The sequence below is a fragment of the Schistocerca serialis genome, unplaced genomic scaffold (genome assembly GCF_023864345.2).
Source record: "Schistocerca serialis cubense isolate TAMUIC-IGC-003099 unplaced genomic scaffold, iqSchSeri2.2 HiC_scaffold_1376, whole genome shotgun sequence".
NCBI lineage: Eukaryota > Metazoa > Arthropoda > Insecta > Orthoptera > Acrididae > Schistocerca > Schistocerca serialis.
The window spans coordinates 41522-63499 of record NW_026047598.1 but is presented as its reverse complement, the minus strand read 5'-3'; the positions used below and the strand labels follow the sequence as shown (position 1 = coordinate 63499).

The window sequence follows — 21978 nt, the reverse complement described above, 5'->3', positions numbered from 1 at the left end:
CCGCTCCTTAAGTACGTGATAGATGGAAGGTTGCTCGCCTGCGACACCGTCACGAAGTCGCGCCCTGACTTTGCACCCGATGAGCTTTTGACGCGTCAAAGCCGTAATCGTGGCTTTTATCCGTTGTATTTCCTGGTGATTGTCTATAATCGACGCGTCCGGGCGGTATAAGTCTCGAAGGACCTGGAAATAGAACTCGACCGTCCTGGTGTACCATTCCTTCCTGTCACGGGAGTATCTCATAAAGGCCTTCCTGATCGTCGGTTTTGCACAGTTTAGCCACCATTCCAACGCCGAGGCATATTGAGAAAACCTCCTCTCACAAGCCGCCCAAGACGCAGCGAAGAGTTCATGGCATGCCTGTTCGTCCAAATGCGATACATTCAACTTCCAGTATCCTCTTCCACGGTACGTCCCTTGGCGTTGGAGGTTGAGTGTACAAATGTACGCCGCGTGGTCAGAGAAGACGGTCGGCCATATCTCCGTCTGCAAAAGTCTTCGACTTAAATCCAGCGTGACGTAAATACGATCGAGTCGGCTGGCGGAGTGAGTCGTGATATGCGTGAATCCTGGCCTATCGCCATTGACGTGTTCCCAGGTATCAATAAAATGAAAGTCCCGTATTATAGCCGCTAGATCCGGACAAGTGTTAAAATGTGGCGTCTGGTCTTTCGGAGATAGGACGCAGTTGTAGTCGCCACCGAATATAATGTGGTCGTAATGGCCTACAAGCAATGGTGCAATAGCATCGTTAAAAAACGCCGCCCGTTGCGGTCTATTACCAGTCCCTGAAGGGGCATAGACGTTGACAATACGAGTATCGTAAATGGTGAGTGCCATACCTCTCGCCGTTGGGAGGTACTCTACGTCAGTCGCTAGTATCCCTTCCTTTGTGAGGATGGCTGTTCCAAGTTCTTGCACAGTCCCGGGATGAGTGAAGGCTATATATCCACTAATCGTGGCGAGGTCTATGTTCTTCACCTCTTGTAGTAAGACCACGTCGAGTTCGGCCGCATATAACATATCACGGAAGGTCTGTAGCTTAAGATTGCTGCTGATACTGTTGATGTTGACAGTCCCTATCCTGTAAGCTTGTGCAGAAGTCATTCGCGGATGGAAGAAAGGAAGGCCTTTTCTGTGACTACACACACTATAGATTAGTGGTCGCTGGGGCGGGGGGGAAGCCCATCCGTATCATCCCCGACCCCGCGCATGACCGCTGTCCCCACACCAACCATAGGATCGTCATTCGAGTCCCCTCCTGGCGGAACGTTTTCCACATCATCGGCCCAGTTGCCGGTCGCCCGGAGGCCAACCTCCGTCGTGTCGCCGTCAAGCGTCTGCATGGGTATGTCATGCGGGGTCACCTCCCGTGTCGCGTGCACTACCATCCGTTCGGTGGGAGGGGTAGGTGGCTCGGCCGTCGCAAGAATGTCCGCCGGAATGAGGACCTGGTGGATGCCATCGTCTTGTGCTACCGGTGTTCCTCCAAGTGTGCGGGCAACCCGCTGAGCTTTTTCTCGCACCTCCTTCGCCGTCTGGTCCGCGTTCGGGGGCGCAATCCGTTGTTTTTTGCGTCTGCGGGGTGAGTGCCGTGGTCGGCCCATCTCATTATCGGAAGATACGGTCTGGTCCGGCTCCTGCGGGCCCTCCGGATCCTGGAGCACGACGTTTTCAGCCGCAGCAACTGCGGCATGGCCCTCGTCATCGGGAGTTACCTGTTGCTCTGACTGGGCAGCGGATAAGTTTGTCGCCGTTATCTGGTTCGTGACTATGGGCGCAACGTTGGTCTCAGGTGGTGACGGGCGAGGAGCCGCCTCCTCTACTAGTAAGTGGTCCGGTTCCGGTCCTCTGACTGCCGCAACGTAACTTACCGGCAACGACTGCATAGTCGCAGATCTTTCGGATTCTCCCACTGGTAACTGCGCTATCCTCCGCTGCATGCAGTCCGAGCGAACATGGCCTTCCTTACCACAACCTGAGCACGTTCGGGGTTGCCCGTCATACATGACAATGGCTCTACATCCACTGACGTATATATATGAAGGGACGTGACGCCGAAGATCAATTTTGATCTGCCGCACCCCATTGAGAACAGGGTAGGTATTGAAAGTTGTCCACTTCTCCGCTGTATGACTTATGACCGTGCCATATGTAGTAAGAACTTGATTGATCTGCCCTGCAGGCACCTCAAACGGAAGCTCAAAGATCCTAATGGTCCTGACGCCAAGTCCCGCCATTTCAACCGTCACATCCCCCACGTTACCGTCACAATGGGTGAACTTAAATCGACCTCCCGAAGAGGCTATTACTCGTGCACAGCAGTCTGTGTTCGACATCTTCACATAGACTGTTCGGCTAACTATCGACAAATGGATACCGATAACGTCGCCAAATTGTAACTTCACTACATCGCGCAAAAAGGCCTCTACTTCGTATGGTTTAGGTCGTGCATAATGGTCGTCGAAACTAAATTTCAGTGTATTTGTACGGAAATGAGACTCCATCGTTACCACGTGTACATGATTAAATTCCTCGAGAAACGGCTAGTCCCACCGTGTTGACTCACCACTCGCCGCGGAGCTGGCCGGAACAGCGAGGACGTAAACAGCGCACGTCCGCTCACCTCGCCAGCCGCGAGTAGACTGCCTTAACCACTCGGCCACGACTGCCGGTAGCGCGGTGTTGTCCCGACACATGCAACTGCTACCGTTTAAAGCACTGTGGTGTCAGAAAACGGCGTAGCTTCATTATTTTCCGTAGCGTTTCCACCGCTACCAGACGAATCGCTACCAAAGTATTAAAATTTCCGCCCGGACAGGGACTTGAACCCTGGACCCTTAGGTTAAAAGCCTAATGCTCTACCGACTGAGCTATCCGGGCTCACACGATACTGTGAAACCTCTCACGCTGCACAACTGTACATTGACTCATGTCCTTTACTGTTGTGCAATCGCTGCATGGGGCCGTTACTAATTAAACGTCGCCTAAATGCTGTCTGCAAACTTATCCCACTAAGCTCGTGACACACTATCGAAGACTGCTGACACACGATGCAACAACAAATTGCAGCAGTCGTTACGTCTCATACGTTGGAGCACAGAATTTACATGTTTTGTCGACACTCACGGGGCAATTGGAAAATTCGCAAGCATTTCGAATGCAATGTTTCCCACGTTTTCGCTCGTTTCACGGTTCCGTTGAAGACGTTCTTCACCACCTGACACAGAAAAAGGAACGCAGTCGGTAGGACTTTTTTTGATTCTTTTGCTTCTAGGGGAGTTAGTTGTCTAGTGAGTTCCTCTTATGGCATGCACTAGACAACCAGTACAACTACAGGAGAGAGTCATTTTTGTTGTCAGCGGTAGTTGCATCATCACCAACACAGAGCAATTCCATTGGCGTCGCATGAAAACGAATACCTGCCGAAACCCGGGATCGAACCAGGGACCTTTAGATCTTCAGTCTAACGCTCTCCCAACTGAGCTATTTCGGCTGACGTTGAACGTTGCTGTTTGCATGTGTTTGTTCACCTCTGCCTCGTTGCCAATTTCACAGTCACCTTCGTCTGATAAGACACAGGGACGCTGAAAGGCGAGCAGCCGATGCAGTGAAGTCCCACACACATTTCTTCTGCTTCCATCATCGTAACAAGCAAACATGTCGACTAGACTCGTGTAATATTCACTTCGCTAGAAAACCCGTGCTATATCGATGCCAGCCAGGGGCAACTCGTGTGCAGAGAACGAGACACAAGAAGGAGTGAGTCTCTACCGTATGAGAGGCAGTATCTAGCAGATACACACGGTAAAACATTCGACTTGCGTTAGCTCATCAATTGCTACACGTCATCGTCTGCAAGCTAAAACGGACACATCTGCACTGCCCAGTAAGCCGGTGGGCGGCTGTGAGACGAGGAGATGAGCTGCGGCTTCTGGGCTCGACTGTAACGCTGCGCCCTGGATCAAATAACACTGCACATTGCTGGTGACGCACGTGTTTAGTAGTGACGCAACTGCTAGGATGCAGCTGAACGTCCATCTTTTGAGAGCGAGAAAATTTTCGCAGTCGGTAGGACTCGAACCTACGCTCCCAGAGGGAATCTGATTTCAAGTCAGACGCCTTAACCACTCGGCCACGACTGCCGGTGGCAGAAGCGACTCCCGACAAGTGAAACCGCCGTCTTTAGAAGCAATCTGATGGCAGAAAACGGCGTGGCGTCACTCTATTCTGTAGGGTTTCCATTAGCTGTTACGACAGTGTGTCAATTTTCGCCTGGACGGGGGTTTGAACCCGAGACCCTTTGGTTGAAGGTCTAGCGCTCTACCGACTGAGCTGTCCGGTCCCTCGGGCGAGCGTTGTAGTGCATGCTACATGGTGTGCGAGTGATTCGCATGTTGTAATTACTGGCTTATGGCTCCAATGGCGACTTCACCGACTTCCCACTGACGCACCGCTGACGCTAGTTTTCTGTCGTCTTAAAACGATGGACATACCTCCAAGCAGCTGCGAGATCTTAAGAAAAGAAACGCTGCACCACCGCCTTTGCCGCACTCGAATGATTGAATTGCGGTTCTTAAAAAGAAATGAATGTTCGCTCTGTCCAACACTTTCGAGCACATCTGTGTACTCACGATCTCAGCGACGGCTTTCTGCAGTCCCAGCGTCAGTGCGAGGTGAACCGATGGCCACAGTAAGCAGCGGTCGTCGCGAAACTCAGTATTCTTAAACGGAAACTTTCGTCTTGTTGAGAATGGCGTCACTGGTTTGCACCCGCATTCGCCCACGCATGTCACATGTGTGCGAAAATGTTTGCTCCTCTTTACGCAAAATCGTACGCAGCCGGTAGGATTCGAACCTACGCTCCCAGAGGGAATCGGATTTCGAGTCAGACGCCTTAACCACTTTTTTTTTTTTTTTTTTTTTTTTTCTTTTTTTTTTTTTCTTTTTTTTTTTTCTTTTTTTTTTTTTTTTTTTTTTTTTTTTTTTTTTTTTTTTGGGCCTCCCTTCTCCCCACATAGCCCATCCAATCGCTCACCTTTTCTGCCTTCGTCGGCTAGCTTCTACGCTTTAAATTTATTAGTTTTTTTTTTTTTTTTTTTTTTTTTTTTTTTTTTTTTTTTTTTTTTTAATGGTATAACATAAAGTAAATGAAAACAAAAGGGATGAGTGGCTTCGACTCATGAATGCCATCTCCGAGAAGAAATCCTCTGTATGTGCCGCCTCCATCGGCATTGTGGTTGTTCGTTATTTTTTTTCAAATTACCTTTGGCAACCGTACTTTAGGGGCCCTCTTACGTCGGAAAACTGTAAGGTCGGCTTCTCGGGTTGCAATGTGTTCACTCCGTTGCGAGTTCATCCTGTTTCATCGTGTGGTCTCTTCTCTTTACTGTCCTGTCTTGTCTACTCTTAGCTTTACACCCGCCAATTCTGTGGGGGATCCATGATCGCTTTAATGAGAAAATTTGCGTATTCCTGTTTGTAATGTGGAAGTTTGCGAAGTCCATCGTGCTGTGTTTGTAAATATGTCGAAAAGTCTCCAATACTACGTTCTGAGTTTGTAAGAATATAGTAGATTGCTTGTCCTTTCAGCCAGGTTACGGCATTTCGTTTCGTGGTAGGGTAGAGGTCATCGTCCGGTAGAAGTAGACTCTTAAGGGTGATGGCTTGAGGGGACGTGCGTTGTAGAAATGCCAAGAGGTTTCTAACCGCTTTCCAGATGTCTTGCGCCGTACCGCATACGAATGTGTGTTCATCAGTATCTTGCACGTTACAGGTTGCACAAAGGGAAGTATCAGCCAAATGTATCGAATGTAAGCGGGAAGTCGTGGGAAGTTTCCTATTGACCACGTAATACCACAATGCTCTCACTCCCGTTGGCAAATGTGGATGATGAACACTTCTCCATACACGTGGCCAGACTGCCTCGGGGTACTTAACTTCAATACTGTTTCGAGCGTGCGTCGTGAGCAAATATTTGTACACTGCTCGCACTGTGACTATCTGTTCCTCAGGCATTCCCAGGCGGATGTAGCTATAGTCAAGCAAAAATTGCTTGATATGCTGAAGGTCGTCTGGTATGTGATGAACATCCACAGGCGCGTCAAGATTAGCCGGCTTTATTTCGTTCAATAGAAAAGTGGTGATACTATTGGGCGAATTCTTCCATCTGCTAAATGTAGAAATGACGTACAGGGCCCGTGTCTTCGTATAGACGTCGGTGAGGTTGAGACCACCTGACGCCGACGGCAGAGTCAACGTAGAATACTTGACTTTGAAAATGTGGCCGCGGCTGACAAAGTGGCCGAAGGCAGCTAACAATCTGCTTGCCATCGGGAGGGGTAGCGGGAGTACGCGTGCCACATAGTTAACTTTAGAGACGAGATAAATGTTCACCAAGGCCACGCGTTGTATTTCGTCCAGCGACCTGAGGGTATGTTGACGTATGCTCGCGCGCACTGTATTTAGCAAATCTTTGTAATTGATTGCAATCGTGCGTCGGATGTCATGAGTAAATTTCACTCCCAAGCACTTCATGACCGTGATCACCTTGATCTGTCCAGGAATAGGGGCCTTCAATCCGCGACCGATGTTCAGGACACCGGACTTCATTACATTCAACCGAGCCCCCGCCGCCTTCCTATACTGCTCTACTATGTCCATCGCCGTCCGTATCTCAGACGTGGTTCGCACAAGAAAGGCCACATCATCCGCGTAGGCGCGGCATACAAACTTGTGACCATACATCAGGACACCCTGGAGGTGTGAGGTCAGCGCTGTTAATAGCGGCTCGATGGCGATAGCAAACAGCGCCATCGACATAGGGCAGCCCTGTCTGACCGAACTTTCAATAGTTATCGGCCCCACTGATCGCCCGTTGAGCAAAATCGTGGACTGGGAGTGGCGCAGCAGTCGTGCGATGATGGTGAGGAAACGGTGGGGGAAGTTCATTGTCTGCATGGTTTTCAGTAAATACTCATGGTTCACACGGTCGAATGCTTTGTCAAAATCGAGAGCAACTAAGGCGCACGGAATGCGACAGGCGGCAGCTACCGCTATGACGTCGCGATAGTCACACAAGGTGTCGTGAATGTTGCGGCCTATACCGACACTCGTTTGTGGCGGGGCTGTAACCGTGTTCATCACCGGTTTGAGTCTCCTAGCTATAATCCTTGCAAAGATCTTATAATCACAGTTTAGAAGTGTGAGCGGGCGGTAGTGTTTTGCGGATTGCGCCAATGGTGACTTAGGAACCGGTATGATCAAGCCCTCACTGAATTGTCGCGGGATGTCTTTGTCGGGGTCCATTACTTCCTGGCATATGCACGTCAGTTTCGGCAACAACAGTCGTTTAAATGTGCGATAGAACTCCACCGGTAGGCCGTCTGGACCAGGTGACTTGTTCTCAGGGCCCGTCAGCAGTGCATCTTCTACTTCCTCTTCTGTAGGTTCAGCCAACAATTGAAGAGCTTCCGTCTGATTCACCTTGCGGGTTATACCCGACAGTAAAGCCTCCATCGCCTCGTGATCCACAGGGCCAGCGGCGTATAGCGTCGCATAATAGTGCTTCATCTCAGCTGATATCTCACGCTGCTGCAACAACAAACATCCGTCCTCCGTCCGTAGTTCAGTGACCAGTTTCCTGCGGCGACCTGTCCGCTCCTTAAGTACGTGATAGATGGAAGGTTGCTCGCCTGCGACACCGTCACGAAGTCGCGCCCTGACTTTGCACCCGATGAGCTTTTGACGCGTCAAAGCCGTAATCGTGGCTTTTATCCGTTGTATTTCCTGGTGATTGTCTATAATCGACGCGTCCGGGCGGTATAAGTCTCGAAGGACCTGGAAATAGAACTCGACCGTCCTGGTGTACCATTCCTTCCTGTCACGGGAGTATCTCATAAAGGCCTTCCTGATCGTCGGTTTTGCACAGTTTAGCCACCATTCCAACGCCGAGGCATATTGAGAAAACCTCCTCTCACAAGCCGCCCAAGACGCAGCGAAGAGTTCATGGCATGCCTGTTCGTCCAAATGCGATACATTCAACTTCCAGTATCCTCTTCCACGGTACGTCCCTTGGCGTTGGAGGTTGAGTGTACAAATGTACGCCGCGTGGTCAGAGAAGACGGTCGGCCATATCTCCGTCTGCAAAAGTCTTCGACTTAAATCCAGCGTGACGTAAATACGATCGAGTCGGCTGGCGGAGTGAGTCGTGATATGCGTGAATCCTGGCCTATCGCCATTGACGTGTTCCCAGGTATCAATAAAATGAAAGTCCCGTATTATAGCCGCTAGATCCGGACAAGTGTTAAAATGTGGCGTCTGGTCTTTCGGAGATAGGACGCAGTTGTAGTCGCCACCGAATATAATGTGGTCGTAATGGCCTACAAGCAATGGTGCAATAGCATCGTTAAAAAACGCCGCCCGTTGCGGTCTATTACCAGTCCCTGAAGGGGCATAGACGTTGACAATACGAGTATCGTAAATGGTGAGTGCCATACCTCTCGCCGTTGGGAGGTACTCTACGTCAGTCGCTAGTATCCCTTCCTTTGTGAGGATGGCTGTTCCAAGTTCTTGCACAGTCCCGGGATGAGTGAAGGCTATATATCCACTAATCGTGGCGAGGTCTATGTTCTTCACCTCTTGTAGTAAGACCACGTCGAGTTCGGCCGCATATAACATATCACGGAAGGTCTGTAGCTTAAGATTGCTGCTGATACTGTTGATGTTGACAGTCCCTATCCTGTAAGCTTGTGCAGAAGTCATTCGCGGATGGAAGAAAGGAAGGCCTTTTCTGTGACTACACACACTATAGATTAGTGGTCGCTGGGGCGGGGGGGAAGCCCATCCGTATCATCCCCGACCCCGCGCATGACCGCTGTCCCCACACCAACCATAGGATCGTCATTCGAGTCCCCTCCTGGCGGAACGTTTTCCACATCATCGGCCCAGTTGCCGGTCGCCCGGAGGCCAACCTCCGTCGTGTCGCCGTCAAGCGTCTGCATGGGTATGTCATGCGGGGTCACCTCCCGTGTCGCGTGCACTACCATCCGTTCGGTGGGAGGGGTAGGTGGCTCGGCCGTCGCAAGAATGTCCGCCGGAATGAGGACCTGGTGGATGCCATCGTCTTGTGCTACCGGTGTTCCTCCAAGTGTGCGGGCAACCCGCTGAGCTTTTTCTCGCACCTCCTTCGCCGTCTGGTCCGCGTTCGGGGGCGCAATCCGTTGTTTTTTGCGTCTGCGGGGTGAGTGCCGTGGTCGGCCCATCTCATTATCGGAAGATACGGTCTGGTCCGGCTCCTGCGGGCCCTCCGGATCCTGGAGCACGACGTTTTCAGCCGCAGCAACTGCGGCATGGCCCTCGTCATCGGGAGTTACCTGTTGCTCTGACTGGGCAGCGGATAAGTTTGTCGCCGTTATCTGGTTCGTGACTATGGGCGCAACGTTGGTCTCAGGTGGTGACGGGCGAGGAGCCGCCTCCTCTACTAGTAAGTGGTCCGGTTCCGGTCCTCTGACTGCCGCAACGTAACTTACCGGCAACGACTGCATAGTCGCAGATCTTTCGGATTCTCCCACTGGTAACTGCGCTATCCTCCGCTGCATGCAGTCCGAGCGAACATGGCCTTCCTTACCACAACCTGAGCACGTTCGGGGTTGCCCGTCATACATGACAATGGCTCTACATCCACTGACGTATATATATGAAGGGACGTGACGCCGAAGATCAATTTTGATCTGCCGCACCCCATTGAGAACAGGGTAGGTATTGAAAGTTGTCCACTTCTCCGCTGTATGACTTATGACCGTGCCATATGTAGTAAGAACTTGATTGATCTGCCCTGCAGGCACCTCAAACGGAAGCTCAAAGATCCTAATGGTCCTGACGCCAAGTCCCGCCATTTCAACCGTCACATCCCCCACGTTACCGTCACAATGGGTGAACTTAAATCGACCTCCCGAAGAGGCTATTACTCGTGCACAGCAGTCTGTGTTCGACATCTTCACATAGACTGTTCGGCTAACTATCGACAAATGGATACCGATAACGTCGCCAAATTGTAACTTCACTACATCGCGCAAAAAGGCCTCTACTTCGTATGGTTTAGGTCGTGCATAATGGTCGTCGAAACTAAATTTCAGTGTATTTGTACGGAAATGAGACTCCATCGTTACCACGTGTACATGATTAAATTCCTCGAGAAACGGCTAGTCCCACCGTGTTGACTCACCACTCGCCGCGGAGCTGGCCGGAACAGCGAGGACGTAAACAGCGCACGTCCGCTCACCTCGCCAGCCGCGAGTAGACTGCCTTAACCACTCGGCCACGACTGCCGGTAGCGCGGTGTTGTCCCGACACATGCAACTGCTACCGTTTAAAGCACTGTGGTGTCAGAAAACGGCGTAGCTTCATTATTTTCCGTAGCGTTTCCACCGCTACCAGACGAATCGCTACCAAAGTATTAAAATTTCCGCCCGGACAGGGACTTGAACCCTGGACCCTTAGGTTAAAAGCCTAATGCTCTACCGACTGAGCTATCCGGGCTCACACGATACTGTGAAACCTCTCACGCTGCACAACTGTACATTGACTCATGTCCTTTACTGTTGTGCAATCGCTGCATGGGGCCGTTACTAATTAAACGTCGCCTAAATGCTGTCTGCAAACTTATCCCACTAAGCTCGTGACACACTATCGAAGACTGCTGACACACGATGCAACAACAAATTGCAGCAGTCGTTACGTCTCATACGTTGGAGCACAGAATTTACATGTTTTGTCGACACTCACGGGGCAATTGGAAAATTCGCAAGCATTTCGAATGCAATGTTTCCCACGTTTTCGCTCGTTTCACGGTTCCGTTGAAGACGTTCTTCACCACCTGACACAGAAAAAGGAACGCAGTCGGTAGGACTTTTTTTGATTCTTTTGCTTCTAGGGGAGTTAGTTGTCTAGTGAGTTCCTCTTATGGCATGCACTAGACAACCAGTACAACTACAGGAGAGAGTCATTTTTGTTGTCAGCGGTAGTTGCATCATCACCAACACAGAGCAATTCCATTGGCGTCGCATGAAAACGAATACCTGCCGAAACCCGGGATCGAACCAGGGACCTTTAGATCTTCAGTCTAACGCTCTCCCAACTGAGCTATTTCGGCTGACGTTGAACGTTGCTGTTTGCATGTGTTTGTTCACCTCTGCCTCGTTGCCAATTTCACAGTCACCTTCGTCTGATAAGACACAGGGACGCTGAAAGGCGAGCAGCCGATGCAGTGAAGTCCCACACACATTTCTTCTGCTTCCATCATCGTAACAAGCAAACATGTCGACTAGACTCGTGTAATATTCACTTCGCTAGAAAACCCGTGCTATATCGATGCCAGCCAGGGGCAACTCGTGTGCAGAGAACGAGACACAAGAAGGAGTGAGTCTCTACCGTATGAGAGGCAGTATCTAGCAGATACACACGGTAAAACATTCGACTTGCGTTAGCTCATCAATTGCTACACGTCATCGTCTGCAAGCTAAAACGGACACATCTGCACTGCCCAGTAAGCCGGTGGGCGGCTGTGAGACGAGGAGATGAGCTGCGGCTTCTGGGCTCGACTGTAACGCTGCGCCCTGGATCAAATAACACTGCACATTGCTGGTGACGCACGTGTTTAGTAGTGACGCAACTGCTAGGATGCAGCTGAACGTCCATCTTTTGAGAGCGAGAAAATTTTCGCAGTCGGTAGGACTCGAACCTACGCTCCCAGAGGGAATCTGATTTCAAGTCAGACGCCTTAACCACTCGGCCACGACTGCCGGTGGCAGAAGCGACTCCCGACAAGTGAAACCGCCGTCTTTAGAAGCAATCTGATGGCAGAAAACGGCGTGGCGTCACTCTATTCTGTAGGGTTTCCATTAGCTGTTACGACAGTGTGTCAATTTTCGCCTGGACGGGGGTTTGAACCCGAGACCCTTTGGTTGAAGGTCTAGCGCTCTACCGACTGAGCTGTCCGGTCCCTCGGGCGAGCGTTGTAGTGCATGCTACATGGTGTGCGAGTGATTCGCATGTTGTAATTACTGGCTTATGGCTCCAATGGCGACTTCACCGACTTCCCACTGACGCACCGCTGACGCTAGTTTTCTGTCGTCTTAAAACGATGGACATACCTCCAAGCAGCTGCGAGATCTTAAGAAAAGAAACGCTGCACCACCGCCTTTGCCGCACTCGAATGATTGAATTGCGGTTCTTAAAAAGAAATGAATGTTCGCTCTGTCCAACACTTTCGAGCACATCTGTGTACTCACGATCTCAGCGACGGCTTTCTGCAGTCCCAGCGTCAGTGCGAGGTGAACCGATGGCCACAGTAAGCAGCGGTCGTCGCGAAACTCAGTATTCTTAAACGGAAACTTTCGTCTTGTTGAGAATGGCGTCACTGGTTTGCACCCGCATTCGCCCACGCATGTCACATGTGTGCGAAAATGTTTGCTCCTCTTTACGCAAAATCGTACGCAGCCGGTAGGATTCGAACCTACGCTCCCAGAGGGAATCGGATTTCGAGTCAGACGCCTTAACCACTTTTTTTTTTTTTTTTTTTTTTTTTTCTTTTTTTTTTTTTCTTTTTTTTTTTTCTTTTTTTTTTTTTTTTTTTTTTTTTTTTTTTTTTTTTTTTGGGCCTCCCTTCTCCCCACATAGCCCATCCAATCGCTCACCTTTTCTGCCTTCGTCGGCTAGCTTCTACGCTTTAAATTTATTAGTTTTTTTTTTTTTTTTTTTTTTTTTTTTTTTTTTTTTTTTTTTTTTTAATGGTATAACATAAAGTAAATGAAAACAAAAGGGATGAGTGGCTTCGACTCATGAATGCCATCTCCGAGAAGAAATCCTCTGTATGTGCCGCCTCCATCGGCATTGTGGTTGTTCGTTATTTTTTTTCAAATTACCTTTGGCAACCGTACTTTAGGGGCCCTCTTACGTCGGAAAACTGTAAGGTCGGCTTCTCGGGTTGCAATGTGTTCACTCCGTTGCGAGTTCATCCTGTTTCATCGTGTGGTCTCTTCTCTTTACTGTCCTGTCTTGTCTACTCTTAGCTTTACACCCGCCAATTCTGTGGGGGATCCATGATCGCTTTAATGAGAAAATTTGCGTATTCCTGTTTGTAATGTGGAAGTTTGCGAAGTCCATCGTGCTGTGTTTGTAAATATGTCGAAAAGTCTCCAATACTACGTTCTGAGTTTGTAAGAATATAGTAGATTGCTTGTCCTTTCAGCCAGGTTACGGCATTTCGTTTCGTGGTAGGGTAGAGGTCATCGTCCGGTAGAAGTAGACTCTTAAGGGTGATGGCTTGAGGGGACGTGCGTTGTAGAAATGCCAAGAGGTTTCTAACCGCTTTCCAGATGTCTTGCGCCGTACCGCATACGAATGTGTGTTCATCAGTATCTTGCACGTTACAGGTTGCACAAAGGGAAGTATCAGCCAAATGTATCGAATGTAAGCGGGAAGTCGTGGGAAGTTTCCTATTGACCACGTAATACCACAATGCTCTCACTCCCGTTGGCAAATGTGGATGATGAACACTTCTCCATACACGTGGCCAGACTGCCTCGGGGTACTTAACTTCAATACTGTTTCGAGCGTGCGTCGTGAGCAAATATTTGTACACTGCTCGCACTGTGACTATCTGTTCCTCAGGCATTCCCAGGCGGATGTAGCTATAGTCAAGCAAAAATTGCTTGATATGCTGAAGGTCGTCTGGTATGTGATGAACATCCACAGGCGCGTCAAGATTAGCCGGCTTTATTTCGTTCAATAGAAAAGTGGTGATACTATTGGGCGAATTCTTCCATCTGCTAAATGTAGAAATGACGTACAGGGCCCGTGTCTTCGTATAGACGTCGGTGAGGTTGAGACCACCTGACGCCGACGGCAGAGTCAACGTAGAATACTTGACTTTGAAAATGTGGCCGCGGCTGACAAAGTGGCCGAAGGCAGCTAACAATCTGCTTGCCATCGGGAGGGGTAGCGGGAGTACGCGTGCCACATAGTTAACTTTAGAGACGAGATAAATGTTCACCAAGGCCACGCGTTGTATTTCGTCCAGCGACCTGAGGGTATGTTGACGTATGCTCGCGCGCACTGTATTTAGCAAATCTTTGTAATTGATTGCAATCGTGCGTCGGATGTCATGAGTAAATTTCACTCCCAAGCACTTCATGACCGTGATCACCTTGATCTGTCCAGGAATAGGGGCCTTCAATCCGCGACCGATGTTCAGGACACCGGACTTCATTACATTCAACCGAGCCCCCGCCGCCTTCCTATACTGCTCTACTATGTCCATCGCCGTCCGTATCTCAGACGTGGTTCGCACAAGAAAGGCCACATCATCCGCGTAGGCGCGGCATACAAACTTGTGACCATACATCAGGACACCCTGGAGGTGTGAGGTCAGCGCTGTTAATAGCGGCTCGATGGCGATAGCAAACAGCGCCATCGACATAGGGCAGCCCTGTCTGACCGAACTTTCAATAGTTATCGGCCCCACTGATCGCCCGTTGAGCAAAATCGTGGACTGGGAGTGGCGCAGCAGTCGTGCGATGATGGTGAGGAAACGGTGGGGGAAGTTCATTGTCTGCATGGTTTTCAGTAAATACTCATGGTTCACACGGTCGAATGCTTTGTCAAAATCGAGAGCAACTAAGGCGCACGGAATGCGACAGGCGGCAGCTACCGCTATGACGTCGCGATAGTCACACAAGGTGTCGTGAATGTTGCGGCCTATACCGACACTCGTTTGTGGCGGGGCTGTAACCGTGTTCATCACCGGTTTGAGTCTCCTAGCTATAATCCTTGCAAAGATCTTATAATCACAGTTTAGAAGTGTGAGCGGGCGGTAGTGTTTTGCGGATTGCGCCAATGGTGACTTAGGAACCGGTATGATCAAGCCCTCACTGAATTGTCGCGGGATGTCTTTGTCGGGGTCCATTACTTCCTGGCATATGCACGTCAGTTTCGGCAACAACAGTCGTTTAAATGTGCGATAGAACTCCACCGGTAGGCCGTCTGGACCAGGTGACTTGTTCTCAGGGCCCGTCAGCAGTGCATCTTCTACTTCCTCTTCTGTAGGTTCAGCCAACAATTGAAGAGCTTCCGTCTGATTCACCTTGCGGGTTATACCCGACAGTAAAGCCTCCATCGCCTCGTGATCCACAGGGCCAGCGGCGTATAGCGTCGCATAATAGTGCTTCATCTCAGCTGATATCTCACGCTGCTGCAACAACAAACATCCGTCCTCCGTCCGTAGTTCAGTGACCAGTTTCCTGCGGCGACCTGTCCGCTCCTTAAGTACGTGATAGATGGAAGGTTGCTCGCCTGCGACACCGTCACGAAGTCGCGCCCTGACTTTGCACCCGATGAGCTTTTGACGCGTCAAAGCCGTAATCGTGGCTTTTATCCGTTGTATTTCCTGGTGATTGTCTATAATCGACGCGTCCGGGCGGTATAAGTCTCGAAGGACCTGGAAATAGAACTCGACCGTCCTGGTGTACCATTCCTTCCTGTCACGGGAGTATCTCATAAAGGCCTTCCTGATCGTCGGTTTTGCACAGTTTAGCCACCATTCCAACGCCGAGGCATATTGAGAAAACCTCCTCTCACAAGCCGCCCAAGACGCAGCGAAGAGTTCATGGCATGCCTGTTCGTCCAAATGCGATACATTCAACTTCCAGTATCCTCTTCCACGGTACGTCCCTTGGCGTTGGAGGTTGAGTGTACAAATGTACGCCGCGTGGTCAGAGAAGACGGTCGGCCATATCTCCGTCTGCAAAAGTCTTCGACTTAAATCCAGCGTGACGTAAATACGATCGAGTCGGCTGGCGGAGTGAGTCGTGATATGCGTGAATCCTGGCCTATCGCCATTGACGTGTTCCCAGGTATCAATAAAATGAAAGTCCCGTATTATAGCCGCTAGATCCGGACAAGTGTTAAAATGTGGCGTCTGGTCTTTCGGAGATAGGACGCAGTTGTAGTCGCCACCGAATATAATGTGGTCGTAATGGCCTACAAGCAATGGTGCAATAGCATCGTTAAAAAACGCCGCCCGTTGCGGTCTATTACCAGTCCCTGAAGGGGCATAGACGTTGACAATACGAGTATCGTAAATGGTGAGTGCCATACCTCTCGCCGTTGGGAGGTACTCTACGTCAGTCGCTAGTATCCCTTCCTTTGTGAGGATGGCTGTTCCAAGTTCTTGCACAGTCCCGGGATGAGTGAAGGCTATATATCCACTAATCGTGGCGAGGTCTATGTTCTTCACCTCTTGTAGTAAGACCACGTCGAGTTCGGCCGCATATAACATATCACGGAAGGTCTGTAGCTTAAGATTGCTGCTGATACTGTTGATGTTGACAGTCCCTATCCTGTAAGCTTGTGCAGAAGTCATTCGCGGATGGAAGAAAGGAAGGCCTTTTCTGTGACTACACACACTATAGATTAGTGGTCGCTGGGGCGGGGGGGAAGCCCATCCGTATCATCCCCGACCCCGCGCATGACCGCTGTCCCCACACCAACCATAGGATCGTCATTCGAGTCCCCTCCTGGCGGAACGTTTTCCACATCATCGGCCCAGTTGCCGGTCGCCCGGAGGCCAACCTCCGTCGTGTCGCCGTCAAGCGTCTGCATGGGTATGTCATGCGGGGTCACCTCCCGTGTCGCGTGCACTACCATCCGTTCGGTGGGAGGGGTAGGTGGCTCGGCCGTCGCAAGAATGTCCGCCGGAATGAGGACCTGGTGGATGCCATCGTCTTGTGCTACCGGTGTTCCTCCAAGTGTGCGGGCAACCCGCTGAGCTTTTTCTCGCACCTCCTTCGCCGTCTGGTCCGCGTTCGGGGGCGCAATCCGTTGTTTTTTGCGTCTGCGGGGTGAGTGCCGTGGTCGGCCCATCTCATTATCGGAAGATACGGTCTGGTCCGGCTCCTGCGGGCCCTCCGGATCCTGGAGCACGACGTTTTCAGCCGCAGCAACTGCGGCATGGCCCTCGTCATCGGGAGTTACCTGTTGCTCTGACTGGGCAGCGGATAAGTTTGTCGCCGTTATCTGGTTCGTGACTATGGGCGCAACGTTGGTCTCAGGTGGTGACGGGCGAGGAGCCGCCTCCTCTACTAGTAAGTGGTCCGGTTCCGGTCCTCTGACTGCCGCAACGTAACTTACCGGCAACGACTGCATAGTCGCAGATCTTTCGGATTCTCCCACTGGTAACTGCGCTATCCTCCGCTGCATGCAGTCCGAGCGAACATGGCCTTCCTTACCACAACCTGAGCACGTTCGGGGTTGCCCGTCATACATGACAATGGCTCTACATCCACTGACGTATATATATGAAGGGACGTGACGCCGAAGATCAATTTTGATCTGCCGCACCCCATTGAGAACAGGGTAGGTATTGAAAGTTGTCCACTTCTCCGCTGTATGACTTATGACCGTGCCATATGTAGTAAGAACTTGATTGATCTGCCCTGCAGGCACCTCAAACGGAAGCTCAAAGATCCTAATGGTCCTGACGCCAAGTCCCGCCATTTCAACCGTCACATCCCCCACGTTACCGTCACAATGGGTGAACTTAAATCGACCTCCCGAAGAGGCTATTACTCGTGCACAGCAGTCTGTGTTCGACATCTTCACATAGACTGTTCGGCTAACTATCGACAAATGGATACCGATAACGTCGCCAAATTGTAACTTCACTACATCGCGCAAAAAGGCCTCTACTTCGTATGGTTTAGGTCGTGCATAATGGTCGTCGAAACTAAATTTCAGTGTATTTGTACGGAAATGAGACTCCATCGTTACCACGTGTACATGATTAAATTCCTCGAGAAACGGCTAGTCCCACCGTGTTGACTCACCACTCGCCGCGGAGCTGGCCGGAACAGCGAGGACGTAAACAGCGCACGTCCGCTCACCTCGCCAGCCGCGAGTAGACTGCCTTAACCACTCGGCCACGACTGCCGGTAGCGCGGTGTTGTCCCGACACATGCAACTGCTACCGTTTAAAGCACTGTGGTGTCAGAAAACGGCGTAGCTTCATTATTTTCCGTAGCGTTTCCACCGCTACCAGACGAATCGCTACCAAAGTATTAAAATTTCCGCCCGGACAGGGACTTGAACCCTGGACCCTTAGGTTAAAAGCCTAATGCTCTACCGACTGAGCTATCCGGGCTCACACGATACTGTGAAACCTCTCACGCTGCACAACTGTACATTGACTCATGTCCTTTACTGTTGTGCAATCGCTGCATGGGGCCGTTACTAATTAAACGTCGCCTAAATGCTGTCTGCAAACTTATCCCACTAAGCTCGTGACACACTATCGAAGACTGCTGACACACGATGCAACAACAAATTGCAGCAGTCGTTACGTCTCATACGTTGGAGCACAGAATTTACATGTTTTGTCGACACTCACGGGGCAATTGGAAAATTCGCAAGCATTTCGAATGCAATGTTTCCCACGTTTTCGCTCGTTTCACGGTTCCGTTGAAGACGTTCTTCACCACCTGACACAGAAAAAGGAACGCAGTCGGTAGGACTTTTTTTGATTCTTTTGCTTCTAGGGGAGTTAGTTGTCTAGTGAGTTCCTCTTATGGCATGCACTAGACAACCAGTACAACTACAGGAGAGAGTCATTTTTGTTGTCAGCGGTAGTTGCATCATCACCAACACAGAGCAATTCCATTGGCGTCGCATGAAAACGAATACCTGCCGAAACCCGGGATCGAACCAGGGACCTTTAGATCTTCAGTCTAACGCTCTCCCAACTGAGCTATTTCGGCTGACGTTGAACGTTGCTGTTTGCATGTGTTTGTTCACCTCTGCCTCGTTGCCAATTTCACAGTCACCTTCGTCTGATAAGACACAGGGACGCTGAAAGGCGAGCAGCCGATGCAGTGAAGTCCCACACACATTTCTTCTGCTTCCATCATCGTAACAAGCAAACATGTCGACTAGACTCGTGTAATATTCACTTCGCTAGAAAACCCGTGCTATATCGATGCCAGCCAGGGGCAACTCGTGTGCAGAGAACGAGACACAAGAAGGAGTGAGTCTCTACCGTATGAGAGGCAGTATCTAGCAGATACACACGGTAAAACATTCGACTTGCGTTAGCTCATCAATTGCTACACGTCATCGTCTGCAAGCTAAAACGGACACATCTGCACTGCCCAGTAAGCCGGTGGGCGGCTGTGAGACGAGGAGATGAGCTGCGGCTTCTGGGCTCGACTGTAACGCTGCGCCCTGGATCAAATAACACTGCACATTGCTGGTGACGCACGTGTTTAGTAGTGACGCAACTGCTAGGATGCAGCTGAACGTCCATCTTTTGAGAGCGAGAAAATTTTCGCAGTCGGTAGGACTCGAACCTACGCTCCCAGAGGGAATCTGATTTCAAGTCAGACGCCTTAACCACTCGGCCACGACTGCCGGTGGCAGAAGCGACTCCCGACAAGTGAAACCGCCGTCTTTAGAAGCAATCTGATGGCAGAAAACGGCGTGGCGTCACTCTATTCTGTAGGGTTTCCATTAGCTGTTACGACAGTGTGTCAATTTTCGCCTGGACGGGGGTTTGAACCCGAGACCCTTTGGTTGAAGGTCTAGCGCTCTACCGACTGAGCTGTCCGGTCCCTCGGGCGAGCGTTGTAGTGCATGCTACATGGTGTGCGAGTGATTCGCATGTTGTAATTACTGGCTTATGGCTCCAATGGCGACTTCACCGACTTCCCACTGACGCACCGCTGACGCTAGTTTTCTGTCGTCTTAAAACGATGGACATACCTCCAAGCAGCTGCGAGATCTTAAGAAAAGAAACGCTGCACCACCGCCTTTGCCGCACTCGAATGATTGAATTGCGGTTCTTAAAAAGAAATGAATGTTCGCTCTGTCCAACACTTTCGAGCACATCTGTGTACTCACGATCTCAGCGACGGCTTTCTGCAGTCCCAGCGTCAGTGCGAGGTGAACCGATGGCCACAGTAAGCAGCGGTCGTCGCGAAACTCAGTATTCTTAAACGGAAACTTTCGTCTTGTTGAGAATGGCGTCACTGGTTTGCACCCGCATTCGCCCACGCATGTCACATGTGTGCGAAAATGTTTGCTCCTCTTTACGCAAAATCGTACGCAGCCGGTAGGATTCGAACCTACGCTCCCAGAGGGAATCGGATTTCGAGTCAGACGCCTTAACCACTCGGCCACGACTGCCGGTAGCGCGGTGTTGTCCCGACACATGCAACTGCTACCGTTTAAAGCACTGTGGTGTCAGAAAACGGCGTAGCTTCATTATTTTCCGTAGCGTTTCCACCGCTACCAGACGAATCGCTACCAAAGTATTAAAATTTCCGCCCGGACAGGGACTTGAACCCTGGACCCTTAGGTTAAAAGCCTAATGCTCTACCGACTGAGCTATCCGGGCTCACACGATACTGTGAAACCTCTCACGCTGCACAACTGTACATTGACTCATGTCCTTTACTGTTGTGCAATCGCTGCATGGGGCCGTTACTAATTAAACGTCGCCTAAATGCTGTCTGCAAACTTATCCCACTAAGCTCGTGACACACTATCGAAGACTGCTGACACACGATGCAACAACAAATTGCAGCAGTCGTTACGTCTCATACGTTGGAGCACAGAATTTACATGTTTTGTCGACACTCACGGGGCAATTGGAAAATTCGCAAGCATTTCGAATGCAATGTTTCCCACGTTTTCGCTCGTTTCACGGTTCCGTTGAAGACGTTCTTCACCACCTGACACAGAAAAAGGAACGCAGTCGGTAGGACTTTTTTTGATTCTTTTGCTTCTAGGGGAGTTAGTTGTCTAGTGAGTTCCTCTTATGGCATGCACTAGACAACCAGTACAACTACAGGAGAGAGTCATTTTTGTTGTCAGCGGTAGTTGCATCATCACCAACACAGAGCAATTCCATTGGCGTCGCATGAAAACGAATACCTGCCGAAACCCGGGATCGAACCAGGGACCTTTAGATCTTCAGTCTAACGCTCTCCCAACTGAGCTATTTTTTTTTTTTTTTTTTTTTTTACGACCGTGACAGGATTCGAACCTGCAATCTTCGGATCCGAAGTCCGACGCCTTATCCATTTTTTTTTTTTTTTTTTCCCAACTGAGCTATTTTTTTTTTTTTTTTTTTTTAGTCAGACGCCTTAACCACTTTTTTTTTTTTTTTTATTTTTTTTTTTTTATAGCAGACACTCCACCACTTTTTTTTTTTTTTTTTTTAATATCGTTGTCACTGTGTATCTGAGATCAATTTGAACATGACGGACGCTGAGACTGGAACTCGTCACAATTGTCTGCTCGGTAGAGGCAGATGAGAGGGGCTGCTGCAGCAGCAACAGACTAACCGATCCCTTGTTTTTCAAAAACAATGTCCAACATGTTGCCAAAGATTTTTGTCAAGTTGCCCGTTTGTTTTATTCTCCAATAAGCAGTATGCATGTATGCCAAAAATTCAACTAGGTTGTCGCCGTCCCGTCTGGTGATCGTATAATGCACATAATTTGCCAATATCCACATCATTGTAGTATTCTTAGCCATAGGATAGTAGTCCGTATCTGGGTTCGTGATGATAGTGGTCGAGATACTCGCTGGCGAGCTTCTCGATAATAGTGCGAGTTTTTCCCTCACCCATCGCCAGTTGTTTAAGTGTCCGCAGCAGGTGAAACGATGAAGCAAAGTGTCGATTAAACCACACTTAACACATTTATCAGAGGGATGTAAGCCTATTCTGTGTAATTTGACATTAGTGGCGATGGTATCATTCACCACCTGGTACCAAGTTGATGCAACATCCCATGTATGAATCTTAAGACTAATGTTCCTCCATAGGGTCTTCCAGTTACAAGATGGATTTTTTGCCTCAATTGTATTACATTGACGCATCTTAGACCATTTCTGCATGACTTCATTCGTTGTCAAATGCGAGTT

At 49.9% G+C, this 21978-nt stretch overlaps 11 non-coding genes across 11 annotated transcripts; all 11 read right to left on the bottom strand.

The window, feature by feature from the left end:
* Positions 1–2810: 2810 nt before the first annotated feature.
* Positions 2811–2883, bottom strand: Trnak-uuu (transfer RNA lysine (anticodon UUU)). The gene has a single exon. It is a non-coding gene; the product is annotated as a tRNA-Lys (tRNA).
* Positions 2884–3423: 540 nt separating this feature from the next.
* Positions 3424–3496, bottom strand: Trnaf-gaa (transfer RNA phenylalanine (anticodon GAA)). The gene has a single exon. It is a non-coding gene; the product is annotated as a tRNA-Phe (tRNA).
* A 567-nt stretch (positions 3497–4063) lies between these two features.
* On the bottom strand, positions 4064–4145 carry Trnas-uga (transfer RNA serine (anticodon UGA)). Its single transcript has one exon. It is a non-coding gene; the product is annotated as a tRNA-Ser (tRNA).
* Positions 4146–10466: 6321 nt separating this feature from the next.
* Positions 10467–10539, bottom strand: Trnak-uuu (transfer RNA lysine (anticodon UUU)). The gene has a single exon. It is a non-coding gene; the product is annotated as a tRNA-Lys (tRNA).
* Positions 10540–11079: 540 nt separating this feature from the next.
* Trnaf-gaa (transfer RNA phenylalanine (anticodon GAA)) lies at positions 11080–11152 on the bottom strand. The gene has a single exon. It is a non-coding gene; the product is annotated as a tRNA-Phe (tRNA).
* Positions 11153–11719: 567 nt separating this feature from the next.
* On the bottom strand, positions 11720–11801 carry Trnas-uga (transfer RNA serine (anticodon UGA)). Its single transcript has one exon. It is a non-coding gene; the product is annotated as a tRNA-Ser (tRNA).
* Positions 11802–18123: 6322 nt separating this feature from the next.
* Positions 18124–18196, bottom strand: Trnak-uuu (transfer RNA lysine (anticodon UUU)). Its single transcript has one exon. It is a non-coding gene; the product is annotated as a tRNA-Lys (tRNA).
* A 540-nt stretch (positions 18197–18736) lies between these two features.
* On the bottom strand, positions 18737–18809 carry Trnaf-gaa (transfer RNA phenylalanine (anticodon GAA)). Its single transcript has one exon. It is a non-coding gene; the product is annotated as a tRNA-Phe (tRNA).
* Positions 18810–19376: 567 nt separating this feature from the next.
* Positions 19377–19458, bottom strand: Trnas-uga (transfer RNA serine (anticodon UGA)). Its single transcript has one exon. It is a non-coding gene; the product is annotated as a tRNA-Ser (tRNA).
* Positions 19459–20150: 692 nt separating this feature from the next.
* On the bottom strand, positions 20151–20232 carry Trnas-cga (transfer RNA serine (anticodon CGA)). Its single transcript has one exon. It is a non-coding gene; the product is annotated as a tRNA-Ser (tRNA).
* Positions 20233–20370: 138 nt separating this feature from the next.
* Trnak-uuu (transfer RNA lysine (anticodon UUU)) lies at positions 20371–20443 on the bottom strand. Its single transcript has one exon. It is a non-coding gene; the product is annotated as a tRNA-Lys (tRNA).
* Between the last annotated feature and the right edge of the window lie 1535 nt (positions 20444–21978).